This window comes from Lynx canadensis, chromosome C2, assembly GCF_007474595.2.
Source record: "Lynx canadensis isolate LIC74 chromosome C2, mLynCan4.pri.v2, whole genome shotgun sequence".
Lineage (NCBI taxonomy): Eukaryota > Metazoa > Chordata > Mammalia > Carnivora > Felidae > Lynx > Lynx canadensis.
This window is the reverse complement of record NC_044311.2, coordinates 139,602,473-139,628,105: the sequence shown is the minus strand read 5'-3', so window position 1 is coordinate 139,628,105 and position 25,633 is coordinate 139,602,473. Positions and strand designations below refer to the sequence as shown.

Here is a 25,633-nt window from a genome sequence, read left to right as displayed (position 1 = left end):
AAATGATTTGCCCATTTTTATCTGGGTTGTTTACCATGTAGTTGTAAGTGTTTTTTATATATTTCTTTTTTATTTTCCTAGTGTTTGCGCTGGCGAGTCAAGTTAACAGCTTAATTTTTAACAATCTAGTTAGGTTTAATACTAACTTAATTTCAATTATCTGCAAAAATTTTACTCTTATATAACTCATTTCCCTCTCCTATCCTTTGTACTGCTGTTGTCATATAAATCCCATTATTATACACCACGTGCCCACCAACACAGATTTATACTCATTTCTTTATGTACCTTAAATGAGGTAGAAGAGAAAAGATTTACAATTCAAAAACAAATGCACTGGGGCAAAAACTTTTCATGCAGGGAGCTCAGAGTCAGGTTAGTCAAAGATAGCCTTGCAAAGGGGTTCTTCTAGGGAATGACTGGACAGGTTAAATAATCATTCTTGGGAAATGAGATATTGAAGGAGCTCCAATCCCATTCCCATCCAATCTCCAGTGGCTAATAAGGCTGTAGATTTTGATCATGTTTCTGTGCTTTGATTTTCAAGCCTATCTCAGAACTGGAGACCTAGGGACTCAACTAGGGCAAATTAAATCACTATATGGCTTGCCGTTCTGACTAAGATTCAGTTACTTTTCTTGAATAAACACTCACATGTATCTTGGATTACTACAAGTATCTTCTTAATTTCCAGAGTTTTGAAAAAGTAAATTCTGAAAATCTTTGCGAGTTTTGTCGTTTCTTTTATAGATGAGAAATAATTTTGGAAGTCTTTATTCAGCCATTTTTACTGACTACCTTATTATATATTTGTGTTCAAAGTAGCAAGACAGGGTAAAAGAAGCCTTGAGATTTGGGAATCGACAGAGAGAGAGAGAGAGAGAGAGAGAGAGAGAGAGAGTTCCATATGAGGCTGAAGAATTTGTCAGTGGCTAAATTATTCAGTTTTGAAGATCATACTTAAGAGTTTAGTTTAGGCTTTATTTTATTACTTAGTTTAGTCTTTTTGTGTGTGTGAAGAAAATATTTTAAGAAAAAAAATTAGTTAAAAAAATTTAACAAGTTTCACTTAGCAAAATACACCCAAAAGGAAATCAAACTACAAAAAAAAGTTTTAAGTCAAGGCCTCACTAAGTCCTACAGTATTAGCAATGTGTCTCTGTTTTCAAAATTAACTTATTCTTGGGGGCACCTGGGTGGCTCAGTCGGTTTGGCTTCCAACTTTGGCTCAGGTCATGATTTCATGTTTCATGGGTTTGGGTCCCACATCGGGCTCTGCGCTGTCAGATTCTCTCTCCCTCCCTCTCTCTGCCTCTCTCTCTCTCAAAATAAATAAATAATTAAAAAAAAACACTAACTTATTTTAAAAAACTGAAATTTAAACTGAAAAGATTTTAAATAAAAATGAACTATAATGAACAAACATGAAAAAAACTCCTCTTTGAATTAGGGATCTGGCACCTTGAGTTTTCCAAAAAAGTATGCCTCTCAGTGTGTTCATGTCATGTGGTATAAAAGATCCATGTAATGTACTTAAAACTACTTTAACTTAGATAACATCACTCTGAAGTGCACTACGAAAATGTTAATTGAGAAAAGCTGAAAGTAGTTTAGTTTTTACTCATTATCACATGATAATGTGATAAGAAAGTCTGCATGAGAAAACACTGAAGAGGTGATTTTTTAATGCAGATTACACAAAACTCATGGTGCAAAATGGGTCCCACAGCTTCCTCTAGAGTAATAATTGCTTTTTGCTGCTTGTTGGCTGCCTGTGAAAATTTGATCGCAATAACTCAAATGCTCCTACGAAACTAGTCATATCCACCCATGCCGCTCTGGCCTCTACAGTCAGCCCCGTAACCGCCACTCACAGACTGACTCTCGAGGCCTCTGGGAGTGGACTGGGTGGCCACTCCCATGCCTTGCATCATCTGGTTGCTACACACCCCTTGCTGGCCCCAGTTGCAGAATTCTGGAAAGGTTCTACGTATCCACGTTGCGTGATGGTCCCGTCTTTGGACATGGCTGCCACAACTTCTTCGTGAGTGGCAAACTCCATGTGGGCTCCGCCCCTTACTCTTCAATCAGAGCCACTGTCAATATGGACTCTCACAGGGTTAAGTGGAGAGAAGTCATAAATGTCATTTTCTGTGTCATCGTATGGCCACCCTCTAATGCGGACTCAGTGTACAGTGGTACTCTGGGCAGTGAAATCGCCACCTCCGATCTGTGGTCACACCTGCCTGAGAGACAGTAATTGAGGTCTCTCCCCAACAGATCAGTGGTGAAGCTGTAGCCATCACTGAGGACCCGGTAGTCCTCAGAGCCCCCATAGCTTGCACTATGAACACCAGACCTCATCCTCCGTAGATCCGCTTGCTTGATGATGCCAATATGCCTGTTGGCTATGCCAGGGTGGTCATAAAGCCCCCGCCACTCTTGAGACATGAACTTCAGAGGGGGACCCGAGTATGACCTAGCTTCCTCCTGATTGCTCTTGAACACTTCAATATACCTGTGCCCTATTCTCTCCTTGTGCTTCTCTAGGCCCTTCTCAGCTAACTCCTGTGAGGGAAACTACACAAAGACCTCCCCTATAATCTTGCCCTTGGGGTCCACAGGCAAGGTGGTCCACAATTCCAACCATAAGAACAGAACAATTTCTCCCTTCGTCATCCAAATGGGAGTCCTCGGGCCACACAAAGCCATCAGTGGCTTCAAGACCTAATCCACCTCAGTTCCGTGTGACTTAAACACCTCAATGTACCGGTGCCCATGCTTTTTCTGTCTTTTTTAAGGGCCACTTATACATCGGTTTCTGATTCAAGTCCAACAAAAGCCTCGCCACTCTGCCTGCCTTCTCTAGTGTAGATGAAATGAATGCCTGCAACCCCAGCGTGAATTGTGCAGTCAGAAAGCAAATTCTACTTATCCTTAGCAGAGCAGGACTGGGACAGGCCTGACCTCAAGGCCTTCACTTCCTCAGGGCCCTACATCATGGACACTTGAGAGGAAAGACGCCAAATGAGGTTGGGTGCAGCTTTTTGTGACTTAAACAGCCAACCCCAGGGGGCAGGGAGAGATGCCCATAGTTGGAGACACTCCTGGTAGGTAATGAATTGTCCTAAAAAAGAGCTATATGACCATCTTGCGTCAGTGTCACAGCATTCACCAGAGCAACCAGGTGGTGGTGCTGGGGATTGGGATGGGCTCGAGCCCCCTTCCTCCTGGGAAAGGCTTTTAATCTTTATTCTCAAGGTACAAGGATGTCACCAGAGAGCTTTCAGTAGAAGGACAGTATGGACTTAGGGAGATTCATCAGCAAGGAGAAAGAGAGAAGACAACTCCAAGGTGGTACATAGAAAGGAGTGGAAATGAAAGGGGGTGGACATAGTTGAGAGCTATTTGGGAAATAAAATGAACTGGGCTGTTGGTGGATTGAAGGGAAAGCCTGAGGAAAAGATTCACAACAGGACATGGCTCCCTTGCCCCTACATCACCCTGCAGGTCTGATGACGGCTAAAGGGTCTGAAACTACTACCAGAGTTTCATCTTGGATGAGTGAATATAAAGTGAAACTGCCATGAAGTGTAGTCATCATCAGTACAAGAAGTACAGTGATCTCTCTCTCTTCAAATTGACAAAATAAAAAGAAACTCCTTAGAAGCAGAAGGATTGGCAGAAGCTCTGGTTACTAAGAGAAGGCAGGAGAAGAGACAAGGGACAATGGCTGGAAGTAAAACAAAACCAAAATCAAACACCTTTCCATCTCCTCCTCTTAGAATTTTATGGAAATCAAGACACCGAAGGAATCTATTCTTAGAGACTGCAGCTCTGTTTTTTCTTGCAATTGCTTGAGATCTCATATGAAATTTGATTTAACAACTCAAAATATTTTCACAAAGGCTAACATTTTCACCCACCCTTCCTTGATGTAGCTATGAGCTCTCCCTATGTATATCTCTAATCATGCCCCTGAGCTTTACCTAAGTGCCACGATTGCTACAATCCTACTACCGCTAACCTCTCATGGTGACATCAATAGTCCAACTTGGGATAGTGCACTTATTGTTTTAAAGGCTTTTTTTTTTTAAAATGATTTTTTAAGTTTATTTATCTACTTTGAGAGAAAGAGAGAGAGAGGGAGAGAGAGAGAGAGGTAGAGAGAGAGAGAGAGAGAGAACGAGTTGGGGAGGGGCAGAGGGAGAGACAGATAGAGAATCCAAGCAGGATCTGCACTGTCAGCAAAGAGCCTGATATGGGGCTCAAGTTCACAAACTGAGATCTTATCCTGAGCTGAAACCAAGAGTCAGACACTTAACTGACTTAGCCACCCAGACACCCCTGTTTTAAAGGTTTTTCAATGGCTTACTCCCTTAATAACAAATTGGGAATTATGACACTATCAGGAATCACCAATTTCCAAATTAATTGCTTGACCAAGATAAAAAAAAATATCCTATACTGATATAGGACAGCAAACACCAAATAGTAATAAATGTTATTTAAATATCAGAATGGTACCAGGATATATTAATCACATAAAAAAGTTTGTCATATAACTATCAACATAGCATTCCTTCACAAATTTAAAACAAGGACATTCCACATCTAGTATTATATTGTACAGGTAAACTATAACTTTAATACACATAAAGAGAGTTTTTAGAATAATGTGATTTCACTGTTGTTTTACATAGCAATGAATTAGAAATATCCTAAATGAATTCCCATAGTTAAAATTATGGTGATAAATTATGAAAAAATGAGATCCTTCTATATGTACTTACATGGAAGCATCTTCATGAAATATTAACAAGAAGAAGAAAGGTGCAGAACAGTTTGTATAATGTATTACTATGTGGGGGGAAAACATATATGTGATTATACAAAGGCTACCTTTGAAAGGATCCATAGGCAACTGGTCATAATAGTTAACCTAGGAAGGGGAAATGAAAGGCTGAGAAGTTTGGAAAGGGAAGGGATTGTGTGCTTTTTTGGTACATGTTTTCTTGTATTTTTAAATGCTGAACTATGGGTATATAGTAATTAGTTTAACTAACTTAAAAAGTAGTATGCTTAAGCCTGAATTGCTTACCTGTATAGCAGGCTCTGTCTGTCTATCTATCTGTCTATCTATCTATCTATCTATCTATCTATCATCTATCATCCATCTATCTATCTACACATACACATACATAAATATATATATATATATATATATATATATATATATATATTCATACACTGTATTTGTCTATGTTCTCAAGAGAAACAGAGCCAACTATCTATCATCTATCTATCTATCTATCCATCCATCCATATCCTGCCTGGCTAGAAAGTCAGGCAGAGTTTCTACATTGCAATTTAATTTGGAGGACAATTTTTTCTTCTGAAAATCTCAGTCTTTGCTCTTAAGGCCATCAACTGACTGGACGAGGCTCACTGCATTGCAGAGGGTAATATTCTTTACCCAAAGTTTAATCATATCTAAAAATTACCTTCACAACAATATGGAGACTGGTATTTTGCAACAACTGGGCTTCATAACCTGGCTAAGTTGACATATAAAATTAACTATCACACATACACTGAGAATCTTGCATTTAAAATTGAACAACATTTCTAAAAATGGGGCAAAGGACAAACAAGTCAGTGAAAATGTGTCCATGACCTACAACTTTTCCCTAATAAAACCACCTATTCAGGGTAAAGAAATGAGGATAAGTTTAGCAAAGAAGGAGGCCTTCTGTTAAAGACATGCCTTTAGATAGAAATGCTCCAGTTAGGATGATGTAACTTTCCCTTCCAGATATCATGGTATCCAAAAATGAGTGCTATCTCAGTATGGATAGTAAGAGAAAAATGGAGAGCAATAAGAGAAGGAAAACAAAATGAAATAAAAACTAAACGGTTTATATAAATGCATCAAATCAACACATTGTACATTTTAAACTTATACAAGGTCATATGTCAATTAAATCTCATTAAAGCTGCTAAGACAATAACAGAAACAGAAATGAGGCAAAACAAAAAAAACTAAAGTGTTTGAAGTATCCTGCAAGTGAGATTCCCCTATCTTTTGGCAGTTAGCAGAAGATTTACGTGTTACAGGCAGTTGTGTTTTGTCATGAGTTAAAAGGAACCAACAAACAAGAATATGATGTATGAGGCAAGGCAGGTGATTGTCTCACTTCTCAGAAATATATGACCTGAGAACAAGCAAGTCTGTGGTTGGGAATTTTGCAAGGAAAATGGAAGGTTTAAACCACTCCAAGAAAGCATGTTCCCCAGCTTGGGGTTTAGGAAAGAAACAAACTTTAGGGCAAGGGCTTGCAATTCTTGGTGTAAGATGTTCTAAAAGACTTTAACCTTTACAGACATCTGCTAATATTCCAGATACTTCAAATGCTCTTATGTTTGTGGGAAAGAACTATACAGTCTGTGTATCTGTAAAGACTAAGTGGAGATCAAGATGTTGCTGATAAATGAAGATTCAGGTTCATTTCAGTCAGTGTTTTAGGACACTGGGTGCTTCCTTAGCAGTAACGGGAAGCCATATGAGGTGGTGGACATTTTAGTATTATGTGTGCAGGAATACGGTGGCCGGGGAAGCAAATATAGGCATAATGGTTGAACTTAACGTGGTTAGGCTAGATGACTTTAAGATGTTTTGATTCTAAAATTTGTATTCCCTGATAATAAATATATTTTATCTTAATAATACCAGCACAGCTATGCTTATAAATATCTGAAGGCAGAAATCAACATATACTTCAACAAAACTTCACTACCTATATTTTTTTATATCGCATTTGCAGTACGGTGCGTGGAAGCTGCATAAAGTGTAAAGTTATAGACAGAGTTTTATTTGTAGGAGCTGGGCTTATTTTCATCATGTTCTAGTGCACGATGCCTATGCCAAATTCCAGACATCTAGGATTTTGCAAAGAAATTGAGTTTGAAACCTTTTGTTTCCATCCAGCTTCTTGGACACAATATGCAAGCATGAAAACTGAGCTGTGTGCTAAAAGTTTGTAAGCGAGGCCATAAACACATTACTTTTGTGAAGAAGGAGTGTTAGAGAGGTGAAATAAGTAGTTTCGTATGGCTCCCAGGCTTTCAGACTTCATTGGTTTATAAAATTATTTTTATGCTACAGAGAAAGAGGACTAAGAAAGGGAAGTCGATGTTTTTCGACTAAGTCCATATTCAAGAAAAAAAAAAAAAACAAGAGAAAATGAACTCCAATATTGCCATTGTTTCATAAAAGAAAGAATGGATAAAATGGTTTAATGGATAAAAGCATAATTCATTCTCTGGGTTACATTCAAAATACTAAGCTACTGGTATGGTGCTTGTACTACTTGACCAGTCAGAACAGACATCAGCTGCTAAACTATACTGGTGAGTGACCCTTAAGATCAGCCCTTAATGAACATAATCTTAGAATAAGGCAGAACCCTTTAAATTTCAGACCTTAGAGTCACAAGAATTATTACTCTTTCCTTATTTTTCTCCATTTTCCAGGCTGCATAAAATTGTGGTAGACACCTATGTGTCCATGACATCTGCGGCGTTGATTTATGATAATGTTTCTGTGGCAGGAACCCCGAGAGGTGCTCTATAACAAGGCTGCGAGGTGTTTAGGATGCTTCTTGAAAAGTGTAAAATGCCAATCTATGAACTCACTTTCTCAGGATTTTTAAGGGAAAAGTTGGTCCTTTAGGAGTGACTCATAAAATGGGCATATAATACTCAGTGTAGAGGAAAAATGGGCCACAAAAGACATTCTTCCAGCTCTGGAGGAAGTTTGAAGCTAACTGGAGAAACACAAACACAACATGAGAAATATAGGAAAATAACCTTAAGACAATTCATCAGTAAGTATATTATAGAGGTTTTGGCCCAAATTGATAAATGTTAAAATAATCTAAAGTAAAGGACTTATTACGTGGATGTGAATATAATCTGAGAAGACTTCAAATGGGCATCTGGGTGGCTCCAACTCTTGGTTTCGGCTCAGGTGATGATCTCACAGTTCTTGGGTTCAAGGCATGTGTTGGGCTCTGTGCTGTCAGTGCGAGGCCTGCTTGGGATTCTCTCTCTCTCTCTCTCTCTCTCAAAACAAATAAACTTTTTTAAAAATTGGGAAAAAAAGAAAGATTTCACAAAGCTTTTCTGTGCAAACTATCTTTTTGAATATATAAGAATATTAATGTGCCTACGTGTTACAAGCAAGTCTTAGAGATCTGTAATTAAACACTAGATGCCTTGTTCAACATTTCAAATAGGGTTAGTCAGAGTGAAGAATCTCCATGGTAAATTTTTGTTTTATGCTCATCATGGTGTCCAGGGCTTCTTGACATATATTTATGTGATGCTTTGCAACTTTAGATATTGTAGCTGCTTTAAAAATATTCTATGGTAAATAGTGAGGTTGATGCATCAAATATTCAATAAAGTCACAATCATGAACTTGCTGGGCATATGAAGAAATGAAAATGATCTTTTCTTGGCTCTTACTCTGATTTTACATTTTGAAATTAGATTTCACTCAATGCCTTCCACATTGGTAGCTTGCACCATATTCTGCCTTCATCAAGTATACTCTGTTTTTACTTACCTTTTTTTAATGGCATGCATCCAAAAGGAAAATTACGTGAATCTAAAGGAAAGATATATTTAGCATTTTTTTTCTGAAGCAGCACATCAGACGCCAGATAAGTGTATATGATTTATCTCACCTCTGTTGGAATCTAAAAAGCACATGGAATTTCTTGTAAGGTAGCCAAAATCATTTTTTTTTTTTTTTTGGATAACACAAATTGTTCAGGACAAATCAAATAGTAAATTATAAAATTTCACATTATGGGGCTGTATATATATTTTTCCAGTATGTAAGTTTGAAAAATGGAACCTTTCCATATAAACTAGAAATACATGCACACAGGCACACACGTATGTATGCACATACATACATGCATACATGCCTTTCCTCCTCTATGAATGACTGTTCCTCCTCTATGAATAACTGTTGTAGACTTTTAGTAATGGAAATATCATAAAGAAACAAAGTGTGAACCATTTAAAAAATCCTAAACCGTTGTTGATAAGAGATGTATGGGTCACTGTTCTAGAGAACCGCACTTGCTTTTTCTTTGGTGTTTGCCAAAAGGAGGCATCTAGTACACCATGGAAAAGATGACTTGGGAAATTGAAAATCTCTGAAAATTGGATGAATTGTCCTAGATGAAAGGACAGCTGAGGCTTGAGAGAAGTAGTTTGGACTGAGGCTACTCAAACATCTAACTTGGATGAAGGTGGAGGGCTAAGACTGCCTGTCAATCTAGCAATGATTTGCTACAGTGAGTTCTTATGTTGGAACACCAGGCTGAAAGCCAGTAAATAATGTCATGACTTGAGAAAATGTTTGCTAACCAAATTAGTCAAGCAAGCAGTTTGCTCATCTGGGAAAATAATGCTTTTTTTAGGGTAGTAGTTTGCTCATCAAAATTCACACAGGGCATTTGACTGACCATGTCCACCAAGTCTTAAACTATTATCTTGTGAACTTTCCCAAATCCAAATCCTGGTTCTCTACCTTAAAAAAGTTTACCTAAGTGACTCAAAAACATGTCCTCAAACCTTACAAATATCCTATCTTAAATTTCCCCTTTTGAAACACAATTGGCAATCTGAAGACAGAAATCTCTCTGTCACACAAGTGGTGAATTTAGCTTTGCTTGATCATCATATTTTTGTCATGGTCTTTTAAAGGAAATTTATAGTTGACCGGGTTAAATAGTAATTGAATATTAGAGTGGATAAATCAAAAGTTAAATAGTTTTTGGATATTCATGTGATCAAATATCATGAAAGCCACAAAGTCAAACTGTAATAAAATTACCGCTTTATTAAAAACAAGGATCTCACACCAGTCAGAGTGGCTAAAATGAACAAATCAGGAGACTATAGATGCTGGAGAGGATGTGGAGAAACGGGAACCCTCTTGCACTGTTGGTGGGAATGCAAACTGGTGCAGCCATTCTGGAAAACAGTGTGGAGGTTCCTCAAAAAATTAAAAATAGATCTACCCTATGACCCAGCAATAGCACTGCTAGGAATTTGCCCAAGGGATACAGGAGTGCTGATGCATAGGGGCACTTGTACACCAATGTTTATAGCAGCACTTTCAACAAGAGCCAAATTATGGAAAGAGCCTAAATGTCCATCAACTGATGAATGGATAAAGAAATTGTGGTTTATATACACAATGGAATACTACTTGGCAATGAGAAAGAATGAAATAAGGCTTTTTGTAGCAACGTGGATGGAACTGGAGAGTGTTATACTAAGTGAAAGAAGTCATACAGAGAAAGACAGACACCATATGTTTTCACTCTTATGTGGATCCTGAGAAACTTAACAGAAGACCATGGGGGAGGGGAAGGAAAAAAAAAGTTAGAGAGGGTGGGAGCCAAACCATAAGAGACTCTTAAAAACTGAGAATAAACTGAGGGTTGATGGGGGTGGGAGGGAAGGGAAAGTGGGTGATGGGCACTGAGGAGGGCACCTGTTGGGATGAGCACTGGGTGTTGTATAGAAACCAATTTGACAATAAATTTCATAATAAAAAAATTAAAAGAAAAAAATAAAAACAAGATTTGATGAATTTAGGTTACATTTTTCTGACTTCAGAAGTCTTATATCCAATAATTTTTATATTCCCACACTACTCATGTTATTCTTTGTCAAGTGTTCTGGGGACACTGCAGATCAAAATTGATCCTCTACCTTTTCTTTCCTTCCTCCCTTCCTCCCTTCCTCCCTTCCTTCCGTTCTCCTTTCCTTCTCATATGTTTTGATAGTGTTTTATTCCTTTTGAGTCCTTGTTATTTTTTATCACTTATGGCTGTCCCAGGGTAGTCTTTACCCCAGTGAAAGACTACTCATTGAACATCTGCTTTCCCTCCATGTTTTATATCTATTGGCAAATACTTTAGGCATTTTCAAATTATAATGTATCCTTTCTCTTATTGGTGATGGAAAGTCCACATTTATGAATGACAAATGTAGACAATCTATTGTTTCCTAACCCTATTGGTGAATAAAAAAATCGGAAGGATTGACAAACACTAATGAGATTGTACCTATAAAATATGTGGTAAGAGCATTTTTGTGTTGTTACTGAATGAAAACCATAATGACTACTTGTCACTATTTCTGAAATGTCATGGTCATTGTAAGAAATTTAATGCACTATTGATTACTTTCATCGAAAGTGAAAACAAAATAATATGTTAAGTCTTTATTAAAACCTAATTAAAACAAAGTGGTATTTTTTGCTGTTGTTCGCCTAGTAATTTACAATATAACACTTCCATAGTTGATATTAAGCATCCAAGAGCAGAAACAACTATTTCTCAGGTTTGGAGACATAAATCTAGAGTCAAGAAAAGGGGACTATTGAAAGCACATCATTATTTCAGGAACATATTATAAAGAATAAAAAAATACAATTGATTGTAGAGGTATACTTCTGAAGATGAATTGGTGGACTGGAGACTGTCTTCAGGACAACCTTGGGAGGATGTGCTAAAAATAGCAGGGCTTTGTGAAAGAAAGAGCCCAGAAGCAGAGTCACTCCCTTCTAGGAACACTTGGATCAAACAGGGACATGCTGACTCCATAGAAAATTCATGAAATTTTAAGGCCCTGCCATTTCTAATTGACTTATCCTGAGTCCTTATGATTTAAATGCAGGATTCTGATTAATTGCTGTGGGTATACCCTTCATCTTCTGCCCCTGTCTGACCACCTTGACTAAACACAAAGGAGGAAGGAAACTTCAGAGGAGGGAGATACTTGGGAACTTTATAGGCAAAATCAAAGGAAACTTGAAATCAAGAGAATAGGCCTCACTCATGGATGTGGTCCCACCGCTATGCCCTGACAGACTTGTGTGCAGAGAAGGGGGAATGGCATGGGATTGCTTTGGACTTCTAGGTTTGCTGTAAGGCCAGATGGGGCCTAGAATGGCCGAGCTCTAGGCTGCATTCAGCCCTTTCCACTTCCTCTGGTTTATTGTATAGGTAATATAACTTTCTAGTTATGCAGTGAGCTGAACAAAGTTAGGAAGCACTGCTCTCTAGAACCTGGTTGGCCTCCCCTTCCCCCAGCCCAACTACTTACTGGATTGCCCTGGTTGCTGGGCACTTCTATACATTAGAGACTGAATACTTCACAGGGTTCCATGTGGTCACTTGTGGCCTATAGGACACTGGACATTGGAAGGAGAACTGCAGAGCCCTTCAGAGCCATGAAGGATCCACTGCTTGCCACTGAGATGTTTTTTCAGCCAATCCTGGAGGAGCTTTGAAATGCTCTGCTGATAACATGTGAATGCTTGAGACAAGTCCCAGGTCTCCTTTAGAAAAAAAAAAAAAAAAGAGCCAGCCGAAGGGTGTTCTCCTTAAGTTGAAGTGTGTGGAAAAGGCAGTGAAAAGAATAAACTAATGACAGAAGTCACCAAAGCCCTCCAGTCACCTGGGCTGGAAGCAAGCCCTTCAATATTGCAAGTTTTGTGTTTGCAAGTTCAAATTCTGAACAAGGTTTCACCTGATGACATAATAGACTTTCTTGACAAAGGACAGAAAAGCAAGCCCTGTAAACTTTCCCAAATAACTATGGCTAATGACATTGTAAAAGCATTACAGAACAATGGAGAAAAGCTTCAGAAGAAACTAAAGAAATATTTGAATAAAAATGCCCATCTTTATCACAGTCCAGAGGTGCCCAAGAGGGAAGAGGAAGAGGGAGGGAAGAAAAAGTGTGGGAAAAGAAGGAACATGGAGAAATGCCAGAACACTCAAATGCACAAGTGAACCGGGTCATGAATGTAAAGCGAGACAATTAAAATCTCTGGCTGAAACCATACTGAAGGCCAGATGTTTCCTGATATTGGGAGAAATCACACGGATGGCAGAAACGTGGAAGTAGAGAAACAGAGGGAAGCAGAAAATGGCCACCATCTAGTCTGTTAGTTAGAAGCGGATCTAAAGAGTCTCATTGATGATGTTATCTTAAATATGTCCTTTAAAAGTCCTGAAAGAGAAAAAAAAAAAAAAAAAACAACAACAAGAACTATCCAGACAATTGTGTGAAGAAAACCAAATGAATGAAGAGCTTACAGGAAAAATAAAAAATTCAAACCAAGCAAGTATATGCAGTCTGAAAATGTCCCGGTTTGAAAGTGAGATCCAGAAGCTTAAGCTGAAGCTTCAAATCCTGCCTGCATCAAGAACATGTAATGTAACGTGACAGAAAATTGGTTGAGGAGGAAATACACTGCTTAGAAATAGAGAAGAAATTTCTCAATGTGTGTAGAAACATCAAATATGCAACTTTTATAAGAAATTGGCAGAAGACATGAACAAAGAATTGGAAAGAATCGCTCCCTCCTATCAAAAGGAGATTCTCTTCTATCAGAAAAGAGGTTAAGAAAGTTGGAGGCAGCTCTGTCGATTGAAAGATCAAAATGATTTATAACATGTAAGTTTGGACTAAGTTCGAGTCCAGCTTCTGGCTTTTCTCAAGTGGCCCTTTTGCTTCTGCTGCTCCACCAATAGCCCACAGAAGTCCCGAAGGGTCCAGGGATCCCATGGGTTATTAGGGTTCCCGGGAAGGGGGCAGGTCCCTGGCTCACATGCCCCTTTGACAGAACAGGGCAAAAAGTCGTGCGTACAGAATAAATTTGATGAATTTGGACAATGACTAGCACATTTGGCTCTATTTGATTGAAACTGTGTGTGTGTGTGTGTGTGTGTGTGTGTGTGTGTGTGTGTTATTGCATACATTAACATCTATTTGTTTAATAAATTCCTAACAAGCTTCCACAGTGTTTTCAGCACTATTCTAGATGCTTGGAATTCAGTGATAGAAAAACAACCCAATGAGACCTGTGGACCCACAGAGCATATAATCTAGTAAGGAGTAAGTGAGATAATAATGAACAAATAAACAAATAGATAGTACTAAGTACTATGCAGACAATTACAATAAGGTGAAGAGATAATGGGGGTTATAGAATAACATCAGAGGTCACATTTAAGGTGTGATCTAACAGATGAGAGGAAGACAGCCCAAGAATGTCAGCGAGCACAATATTCCAGGGAGAAAGAAAGGGTGGTAGCATAAAGGCCCTGAGACCTTGGTTTCTGGAGCCAGGGAACATGGAGCAAAGGTCACAGCATAGAGGAGAATGGTGGAGGTTGCATAGGGCCAATTGCACAGCTACTGTGTTTGGTTCAGTGTATAACACCAGGGAGAGATTTAGTCCTTGTTGTGGGGAAAATGGGGAATCAGGGGGAGGGGGGACATGATGTGATGTATATTCTGCATATATCTCCTTGGTTGAGCAAAAAATGGAATTTGGAGAGGGGTCAGTATTTTGCTGAGGGGACAGAAAGCTGTCTGCAAGAGAGCACTGGGGGCTGACACTGGGGTCGTCATCATGAATCTGGAATAGTGAGGACAGATTTTGCAGGGGGCAATACAACTCTTAGACGTTTTCTAACTACCCTGGATACTGTTTGACACTACTTTAAAAGTCATAGTTAAATCTCTGCATGAAATCCCTGAAAAAAAGTCAGCAAGGTGTAGGTTTACAGCCAGTAAAATCTTGTTTGGTTTTTGTTTTTGTTCTTTTTTTTTTTTACAGGACAAAATATGGTGTAAAGCATACCTGTCTTGGACTTCAGTTTGGCTTCTACAATACCTGAAGGCCCTCAGGACCAGGTGGTCTCACCCGTCAGGTGGTCCAACAATAGTGCAAGATGAGGATTCCCAAGGATGATGCATTTACAGCATGTGTTGATATGACACTACTAGTTGGGGATACTATGATGAACAAGTTTAGACCCTCAAGGTGCACAGCTAATGGAAAAGACTCATGAACTAGATACGGTCCTGAATATGGTGCACACAGCCATAGCTGGCACCATGTATGGCTTTCTAACAGTTCTTGCAGCAGACTGAAGGTGGCGAAGGGAGTGTCAGAAAAGCCTGTCTGGAAGAGGTAGCCCCTGGACTGAATACTTAAGGATGAACAGGATTTATCTATAAAACTTTCCAAATTTTAAGGTATATATGAATCACTTGCATATATTATCACAATGTAGATTTTGATTTATCAGCTCTTGAGTGGCCCTGAGACTCTGCATCGCTCCCAGATGATGCCTATGCTGGGGTACTAGACATGGAATAGTGAGGATTTTTAAGTGATTGTGGGGTAGGAGTGAGGGAAAGATGAAGGAGGAGGGGTATTTCTGCAAAAGGCATAGCACAAACAAATACACAGGGCATAAGCAGCCTGGTCTGGAGGGTGGGGTGAGGGCAGGTTTGTGTAGTTAATGTTCTGGAGTTCAGGACTCAGGCAGAAAAGCAGGGCCAGATACGTTATCTTCACAAATATTCATATCTACCATGAATGAGTTTTGTCCCCAGAAAATCATCTGTTCACAGGAGCACAATGGACCACAGACTTGCTGTCACCCTTGGGGAAGCCAGCTGTGGATAACCCGCTATACCTCCAAAATGTCCTGTGTAAGTAAATAGCCCTACATCCACTCAGTTGCTACCCTTCTTGACATGTCCTTATGCCTACGTACAATCGATTCAGATTCCTATAGATTCTACTTTCAAAGTCCTTCTACTCTCTTCTCTCTATCTGCATGACCATCATCCTAATGCAAACCACTATTATCTCTTCCCTAGGTCACTGTCACTAGGCTCCCCATCTAATTTCATGCAGCAGCCAGAGAGGATGCTGTAACCAAAGACCTAACCATGTTAAATATGAAACCGGACCTCAACATGTGTGTGATGAATGCACACCAGACCCCTTGCCCTTGACCTCCTGCATCCTTAGCTCTGGGTGATGACCACCAAGAGTGAACGCACATCCCAGTGTGCCCTTGGGCATGCCTGATTAATGCTTGGTTTGTGCCTGAATATTATTACTAGTTCCTTTCTCACTCTTAAAATTCCTCCAGTTAGGACAAAAATTACATAGTTACAGAATAAATGGCTCATTTTATGCAACATTAAAAAAATGTATAAGCTCATGAGCATACAAGAAAACATGAGTTAAATCTAAATCTAGTTGAAGCCATAGACAAAGAAACACCACTGTTTTGACAATTTAACTAACGTGGAGGCATCACATTTTTAGTTAAGATGATTCTGCATTCTTGAGGGCCAAATATGAGCCATCTTACTTTTGACAAAGCCCTAAGAGAAACTGAATGATATGCAGGATAAACATAATGCCAAGCACGCTTGGGTTAAGGTCAAGGCCCATTCAATTTATTGTGAAACCAGAAGAGATTTCACTTGAAAATCTTTGCAAAACAGTCCATTTTAATGCATAGTTCAGGTGATGAAATGTTCCTGTGAATTAAGACAAATGATTTGTCTATTTGAGTCAGGATGAAGAACATTTTGGTGGTGAAGTAAGATATTGAGTCTAAAGACATAAGGTGAAAAGATGAAGTTGCTTTGCCGGAAAAATGACCACTAGGAAGACAATATAATAGTAAGCATACAGCTTCTGGAGCTGCTCCCTGGGAAACATTGAGTTGTTTGTGAGGGGGGCCTGGACATCCGGAGATTTTTTTTTTAAGTTCCTCTCATTATTCTGATGCACAGCAAAGTTGAGAATCCACTGTAACAGGGCATAAACGCCAGACTCACAATGAAGAGATGTGCATCTTCTTCTGATTCAGCACATGTGGCACCTTACTTCTCATGTCTCATGTCTCCATCGTTCATGATATTGTCAGATTATCTTTCTGTTTCCACACTCTGTCCGTCTAAACACTGCTGTTTGTTCCTGACCTATGGTACATTGTCCAAAACCACTGTCCCTATAGCTCCCTTTGGATCCAGCAATTGGGAAAGCTCAGAAGGAGATTGGAGGGAAGTGGGGGAAGGGTGGGGGCGATGGCCAGGCATTTAGTCTCTTGGCTCCATTTTGACAAGGTTGACTTGAGTTTGCTCGATCTATAGACCTAAGTCCATGTTTTTCTACATGGCTTCCTTCCTTGAGGTTCCACTAACTACTCTTTTCCCTTATCCCTTAGGTTTAGACAGGGTAACAGTTGGACTCTAACTATCCCAGAGTTATTGCTTGTATTAGTTTCCTATTGTTTTTGTGCGGAATCATCACAAACTTAGTGGCTTAAAAAAAACAAAACCCTAGGAATCTAAAAAACAGAACATAATAGCAACAGTCTCAGATACAGAGAACAAACTAATGGTTGCCACAGGGATGGCTGAAATAGGTGAAAGGGATTAAGAGGACAATTATCCTCTAAATGTTTTCTTTACCCTCGGAAACCCTCAGTCATTCCCCTCAGACAAGTGTGTCTGGGCCAATGTCGTGGATCAAAGGCAATGAAAGGACACTGGGCTACCCTAGGAATGGGGGTGGAGGGTGGTGGATTTTCCCCTGTGGATCAAGATCCAATTTAGGGTCAGGAAATAAATGATAGGGATTAAAGAACACACCATCAGTCAACAAATATTTATTCAGCGCCTACTATGTGTTAGTCACTGAACAGAAAAGAGATCAGTGGGCTGGGTCCTGAAAAGAGAACGAAGGGTTTGACTCCATTCTAGCAATGCTTTTGTTTGCAAACAGATATTGTTAATTTTTTTAAGGGCAGGCAAGCAATCTCTGGCAACACTAACAATTTGCTTTTGTATTTTATTAAAAGATATTAAAGCTTTTTCTATGATAAACAATATTGTAAAATTATAAAATACAAAAATTACTTTTCTTTGTTACTAACTGTATTTTGCTCAGATTGATCAATTTGGATGTGGGCTTAAAAAAAAAAAAAAGACATCCTCACAGAAACATCCAGAATATATTTGACTAAGTATCTGGGTACTGTGGCCCAGCCAAGTTGACATATAAAAATGAACCATCGCAAATTCATCCTTTGCCAACCTGGCTCCCATATGCATCTCCTTAAGCCATACTCACTCTATAAATAAAGACAATAATAAGGTCATACTTCAACTTAACATTATACAGCTCTCCTATGTACAATTGAAAATGAACTAACCCTTTCCCCAGAAGAAGACAAAAAGTCTTTGGGTGATGTTTACTCTTCTCTTTGGTATTCTGTAACTTAAACACTGATAGGAAGTTAACAATACTTAAATACCATGATGGAGTCAATACATTTTAAGTTACATTACAAGGGGTTAAGAGAAAAAAACAACAAAGAGATAGATAGATAGATAGATAGATAGATCTATTCATTACTAAATACATATTCACACACAAACATAACAAAATGTGGAAGAATATTCATGTAATTATAGTCCTCATTTATGTAAGTAGGTAAGTGGTCACATCTGGTATTAATAAATACCTCCTTCCAATATTCATTCTGTATGCCTTTTGTCCTCAGCAAGCTTCTCAGCTGGTCATGGTTCTTTACCTGGTGAGGTGATCCAAATCTTTGTTCCTGAAGGGTCTATTTCATTAGTAGTCCTGCCCGGATTAGGCTATTGTAGGTTTCCACTGACTTTAAACACAGGGAATGATAATAACAAGAAACACCCTAAGGAATTTCTTGTATTCCAGACATATTCTTATGAAAAGTGATGGGGAAAAAAACACTTACCAGATTAACAGCTACATAGCAGGTACCAGGGGATGTGTTAATTTTTTCAAGCAATGAAACCACATCTGTTAAAGCAATTGCAATTTGAGGTGCCACTTGGTTAGATTTATGATAGTCCACTGTCATTCTCTAGTTCCTTCTGTCTTCTTCACAGGCCAGTAGACTGGTTGAATGGAGAAGTGATGAGAATCACCACCCCTGCATCTTTCAAGTCCTTGATGATGGCACTAATCTCTGCAATCCCTCCAGGAATACAGTACTGTTTTGGTTTACTACTTTTCTGGGTAGAAGCTGTTCTAGTGGTTTCCTCTTGGCCTTTTCCACCATAATAGCCCTGACTCCACAGTTCAGGGAACCAGTTTGGGAATCTGCAGTGGACAGTCTTTGGATTTGAACTGCAACTTTGGCTCTTGCTTAGGTTGAGTTTCTGACCCACTATGCAGAATTGGGATTTACTAGCCTCCATAACTGTGTGAGCCAATTTTTTAAAATATTTCTCTCTCTCTCTCTCTCTCCACACACACACACACACACACACACACACACACACACACACACACTTGTGCTTCTTTCTCTGGAGAATACTAATACAAAATCTGTTCTCTAGTATCTGAATGGTAAATGTTTTAGGCTGAACTGTGTCCCCTAAAAATTCTTATGGATATTCCAATCCATAATATCTCAGAATGTAACCATATTTACAGGTAGTGTCTTGAAAAAAGCGATTACGTTGAAGCTGTTAAAATAGGCTCTAGCCAATATGACTGGTGTCCTTATAAGAAGGGGAAATTTGTACATACAAAGAGACACTGGGATGTGTATGTGCTGAGGGAAAGCCACATAAAGACACAGTGAGAAGGCAGCCATCTTCAATTCAAGCCAAGGAGAGAAGAGACCTGAAGAGAAACCATACCTGCTGACACCTTGATCTTAGACTTCTAACCTCCTTAACTATGAGAAAACAAAGTTCTGTTAAGTTACCCAGTCTACAGTGTTTTGTTATGGCAGCCCTAGAAAACTAATGCACAAAGCATTGTTGGATTTTTTTTCTATCATCATCAATGCTATTCTTATATTTCACTTCCAGTAACTGACAAAAAATATTTCTCAATTTATTTAGCAACTCCATTATTAGTTTTTCCCCAGGATTAGAAGTTCCAGTCATAATTCAGAAACATTTTGTATTTCTCCCCCCATTTCAGTAGGGTATGGTTTTCTCTAACTTTTCACAACAACAGTAAGGTGGAAATTGTAGCCTGATTTCCTAAATAGTTGTCCCTACCAACGAGGAAAATCTGCAGCCCTTATCCTTATGTCAGGGAACAGAATATTCCTCCCCCTTAGTGAAACAGTGAGCTACATCCATTTCGACAAGTTCTTTTTTTTTAAGTGATTGTATTTTATTTTGAAACCACATCATGCAAAGGTGGAGTGCCATAGTAAACCATGTTTACTATGCTGTTGGAATCAATATGTCGATTGTTATGGAAGTTTTAATACTGACGATTGTGTTATATTCTTATAAATAAAATGTTGCTAAAGATAATAAAATAATAATAATAATAATAATAATAATAATAGCAACAGCTTTGGTATGTTAACTGATAGGCAGTATTCCATGTAGTTTACATTTGGTAGCTTATACCATTTTTCACAACTTATGAAATAGGAACTCTTACTTTATCTACTTTACAGGTGAGGAAATGGAAACACAGCAATTATACAACATAGACCCAAGGTAAAAGTCAAGAAACGAGGATGTGTTAAACTTGGGTCAAAACAGGGCAGTGTGTTTACTGATAATGTAACACATTGCCTTACCATGGAAACTAAGTATTTCCAAAAATCATGAAACATCTCCGTATTTCATTGCCACTGCTCTAAGTAGATTTATCTCTTTCCAGATGTGTTAAGTAGACATCTCTGTGTACATTCATATCACTTGCATTACAACTCAAAAAAGTAAACTCAGTACATGTAGGTTTTTATATATTTCTAAGTAGTAATATTTAACTTTAATTAAAAAAATTATATTGTTTTTCCTTTGCATTTCACTAATAATACATGCCATAATTATTCATCTCAAATTCAAGGAAGATTTGCTAAAAGATGTAGTAGTAGTGACAGTGAATGCTTAAATACTGCTTATAGTCTTATTAATGATTTATGTATTGCCAATTTACTTATTTATATTTACATTTAGTTTACTTAATCCTGAAATAAGCTTATGATGTAGGTACTATTATTAGCATCATTTTATTAGTAGGAAACTGAGACACAGATAGGTTATATAATTTAAGGTCAAATCTGGATTTCAAATCTTGGATGACGTGCCCAGGGTCCATACTTTTACCCTTTCACCATCTGCCTCTCACTATAGCAAAAATCAGAAGGAAGTAAAATATTTCATACAGAGGCACCTGGGTGCCTCAGTAGGTTAAACGTCTGAAGACTCTCTTGACTTTTGTCTCAGGTCATGATCTCACGTTTCATGAGTTCAAGCCCCGCATTAGGCTCCATGCTGACAGGGCAAAACCTGCTTGGGATTGAAAGGGCGGGCCTACGCCGGCTGACTCCATCTTGTTCTGTGTCCTTCACCTTGACCACACCTCCTCCCCTTGAGTAACCCCCCCCCCCCCCCCCCCCCCCCCCCCCCCCCCCCCCCCCCCCCCCCCGTCACCTGCCTAAAAGGACTCGGACCCTTCCCCAGTCAATCGGCTGAGGCCATAGCCATTACCTCAACAACTGCCCCTAGGCCCCAATAAAACCTTTGTCCTTTTGAAACTCACTCTCTCTCCCTGGTATCTCACCGCTGCCTCGGTGCAGGTAGGGGATTGAGCTCGAGCTAGCTTGAATAAAGGCTCTTTTGCTTTTGCATCGGACTCGGCTCCCTGGCGGTCTTTGGGGATCATGAATTCTGGGCATAACAGGATTATGTCTCCCTCTCTCTGCTCCTCCCCTGCTTACTCTCTACCTCTCAAAATAAATAAAAATAAACTTAGAAAAAACTGCATACAAATGTAAGGCCAGCATATGCCCACATTTTTCTAGCAACTATTAATTACCATATATCTATGATGCATATGTTTAAAATTTACCTGTTAAAATGGACTACATACTATAATTGCAAAACAAACCTAAGCAATTGTTGGCGGGTTGTCTCTAAAATCTATTTGTGGCTAAAATATATTTCTTCATCCTCTTGAGTCTTAGTTGATCTGTGACTACTTTAATCTAGAATAAATATAGCAGAATCGACATGGTGCCAGTGGAGGGTTTAAACTTTTCAGAAGACTGGCACTTAAGAATCTCCCTTTTGCAAACCACAAGAGTGTCTTAAATACAGAGAACAAACTGAGGGTTGCTGGGGGGTGTCGGGTGAGGGGGATGGGCTAAATGGGTGATGGGCTTTAAGGAGGGCAATTGTTGGGATGAGCACTGGGTGTTATATGTAAGTGATGAATCACTAAATCCTACTCCTGAAATCATCATTACATTATATGTTAACTAACTTATATTTAAATACATTAAAAAAGAAAAAGATTTCCCCTTTTGGAACCCATCAGCCATGCTGTGAGGAAGCCCAAATGGTGACAGAATTGAGGCCTGGATAATACTGCCCACTCAGCTGAGTTCCACCTGAGAGCCAATGCTGTGTTGAGAGCTCAACACTGAGAGGCAAGCCATCTTGGAAGTAAATTATCTGGCCCCAGTAGAGCTTTCCAGCTTGATTCTCCCCACTTGGAACATTTTCACCAAGCACTGCTCAAATTGCAGAATTGTAAGCAAATAAATCATTGCTGTTGTTTTAAGTCACTGAGTTTTGGACCAGTTCATTATGCAGAAGATAACACAAATAAACATTGTAAAATATTTTATTAAACGTCTATTATAACAATGTTAAACAATGAGGATCATTATGTTAGGTTTTCCTTAAAGTTTTCCTGAGTTTATAAGTTTGTCTCATTTAGAATTATCAAGCTACTCTGTGTGTGTGTGTGTGTGTGTGTGTGTGTGTGTGTGTGGGTGTGTGTGTGGGTGTGGGTGTGTGTGTGGGTGTGGGTGTACCTTGAAATTTACCTATAATAAAAAAAGGAACTGGCTGCATTGTTATATTTTTAACTTGGAACTATGTTTCCCCGAATATCCTTTTTGAAGTGGTTTTGGCAGCATTGACCGAGATTCTTGTGCGAGATTTGGAAAGCAGGAGTGAGGCATTGCCCATTGATCTCTGAAGGCTGTGGTGGTCAGTGGTTGTGACAAACAGACTCACACAGGCAAGAGGATTCTAGCATATCCTAATATCCCAGGGCTCTGTATCCAGCTCACCTCTCCTGCTGCTGACCAACGAGACCTATCCCATGTTCCTGGCTGCAGACTCAAAGAATTCTTATGGATTTTTGCATTACCCTTCATGCTGCCTGTCACTGGCTGAATGTATACGATTTCTCCGATTGATTGGTTGGTGATATCTCTCATTCCCCATTTCCCCCTTTTCAGAATGTCAGTGCCCAAACTTTGGCATTCTCTGTTTGAATCCCAACTGATGTGGGAGTTAGGGAGTTTCTGGTTCCCTGACAGCCACATTTCATATTTTAAAACATTAGTAATTTTTATAGAATTCCATAGTGTACTGGTAGTGGAGAGATACGTGATGGTACCCTCATCAAACAATATCTCAGCCAGCATGTGTGAAGAACCACCATAAAATATAAATGAGAGCCATGATAACAAATACCACAGTGGTGAAAGTATATCTTAGGTATTTTTGTTTGCATCCTAGCTTAATTCTGCAGTATGGTGCATAAATAAAATCTTGCCACCTTCAATTCATTCAGCAAGTGTACATTGAGGTGCAAACTATATAACTGCACAAATTAAGTATCAGAGTGCAGGAAAGAAAAATAAAGATGGTCCTATCTCTTCTGGAGTTTATAACACAAAAATACAGGCAATTAAGTTATGAGTTTTAAGGCACGGGAGCCCACGTAAGTCTCAGGGTTCCTGACACACATTCCAAGGCAAGTGAAGATTCAACTAATGCCTAGAGAAGAATGAGATAAAGTTACCCCAGCGGGGCAGGGACAGTGTCCTTCACAGAGGATCGGAAAGCAGAAAGAGCCAGCAGATGGGAGAAAGTGGGAGGATTGGCAGGAGAGCATGAAAGCATGGAGTAGCGAGGATAGGTAGTGAGAAATGAGGCTTGGGAATTAAGCAGAGGCTAGAGTTAAGGGGCGAGAGTCCCAAGTAGGTGTGGCATTTAAATAGTTCAGGCAGGAGGAACCTGGGAAATTATATTTAGCTAATAGGAGCTGAACTGACAAGAAGAAGCAGTATGATAGCAAGACGGCTTGTGGAGGGTGGGATCAGGACAGGAATCTTTCCCGCCCTAGAGTTTCATCACTTTCCATGACCTGGCCAGGCTGCCAGGGACAACCAGCAACCCACATGAGAACACAGTATTTATGGCTTTCGGTGGCAGTTTTGCATGTAAGAGGACCTACAGTCCATCCAAGGATTATCTGACATCCTGTGGGTTCAGTCTCCAGAGAGCTCTAAGAGCTGGACACTGGTGGAGTCTGGGTGGTTTCTAGAAGGACCGAATTCCTGAGCTTATGGTAGGTCTAGTGCCATCCAAGTGGGCAGGGGAGCCTGTGAGCTGGTAGCTACAGAAGATGGGGTGTGGGAGTAGTCATGAAGTTTCTCTCAAAAAACACGTCATAACCAATAGGGTGCATGGGAGAATACTGTCACTTTAATGAGGTGAGAAGGATATGGAGGTGACCTTGACTTAGACATAGAGAGGCTTTGACTACAGATTACAGATACATTGGGGGTGAGGGTTTCAAAAAAAGTGGACTTACAGTACTTTAATAATTTAAAAATATTCTGTTTCATAGTCAACCTGAATACATCTTTATTTTAGAAATATGGTTTCTCTTTAAGTGCTGCACTGATTAATAACATGAATAGATTGCCAATCCAATTCTTTTTTTTTTCATGTTTATTTATTTTTGAGAGAGAGAGAAAGACAGAGCACAAGTCAGGAAGGGGAAGAGTTAGAGGGAGACACAGAATCCGAAGCAGGCTCCAGGCTCTGAGCTGTCAGCACAGAGCCCGACATGGGGCTTGAACTCAGGAACCGTGAGATCATGACCTGAGCCCAAGTCAGACGCTTAACTGACTGAGCCACCCAGCCACCACCCAATTCTTTTTTTAACTGCTTTATTGAGATATGATTGATATACGAAAAGCTGCACATATTTATTCTATACTCCTTGATAAGATTGGAGAGAGTACACATGAGTGACATCATCACGATCTATGCCAGCCCAATTTTTATTCTAAGAGTATAGAAAGTGAATATATTCCTTGTTTCTAAATTTCATTTTGGAATGCAGTGGCCCTGATTGTGCTTTCCCCTTTATGCAAAAAAAAAAAAAAATGTTTATTTGTAACCACAGCCCCAATTAAAAAAATTCTTTAAAAACCTTATCTGGGGGTAACCTAGAATAATTCACAAATGTGTAAGTAATACTTAGGTTTTTAGGCTTTGGAAAAAGAGAAATTCCCTCTTCATTGCCCAGAAAATTGCAGATCAGGTTTCTTTCCCCAGACACAATGGCGGGTGAGCACCAGGAGGAGAGAAGATGAGAAGAACAATGTCTACACAGGAAAAAAAAGTTTGGAGGCAGTTCATGGGCTCTTAATGAAATTCCTAAAGAATTATACTTTTCATGGGCTCAACTGCAGGAAAAATATCACAGTGGGGTTTAACAGAATTGGAGGTTAGTAATAGAAGGAGCATTCTGGGAAAATAAAAAATACAATTTTCTACTTCATAAAGTATACCCTTTCCACTGAAATTTCCAGCATATTATAAATGAAATTGTACTGAGGTTGAGAAAAGCACATAAAGATTATGATTG

At 39.2% G+C, this 25,633-nt stretch overlaps 1 pseudogene; it reads right to left on the bottom strand.

Moving 5' to 3' along the window:
* Positions 1-1,814: 1,814 nt before the first annotated feature.
* On the bottom strand, positions 1,815-18,830 carry LOC115522939 (annotated as a pseudogene).
* Positions 18,831-25,633: the final 6,803 nt, after the last annotated feature.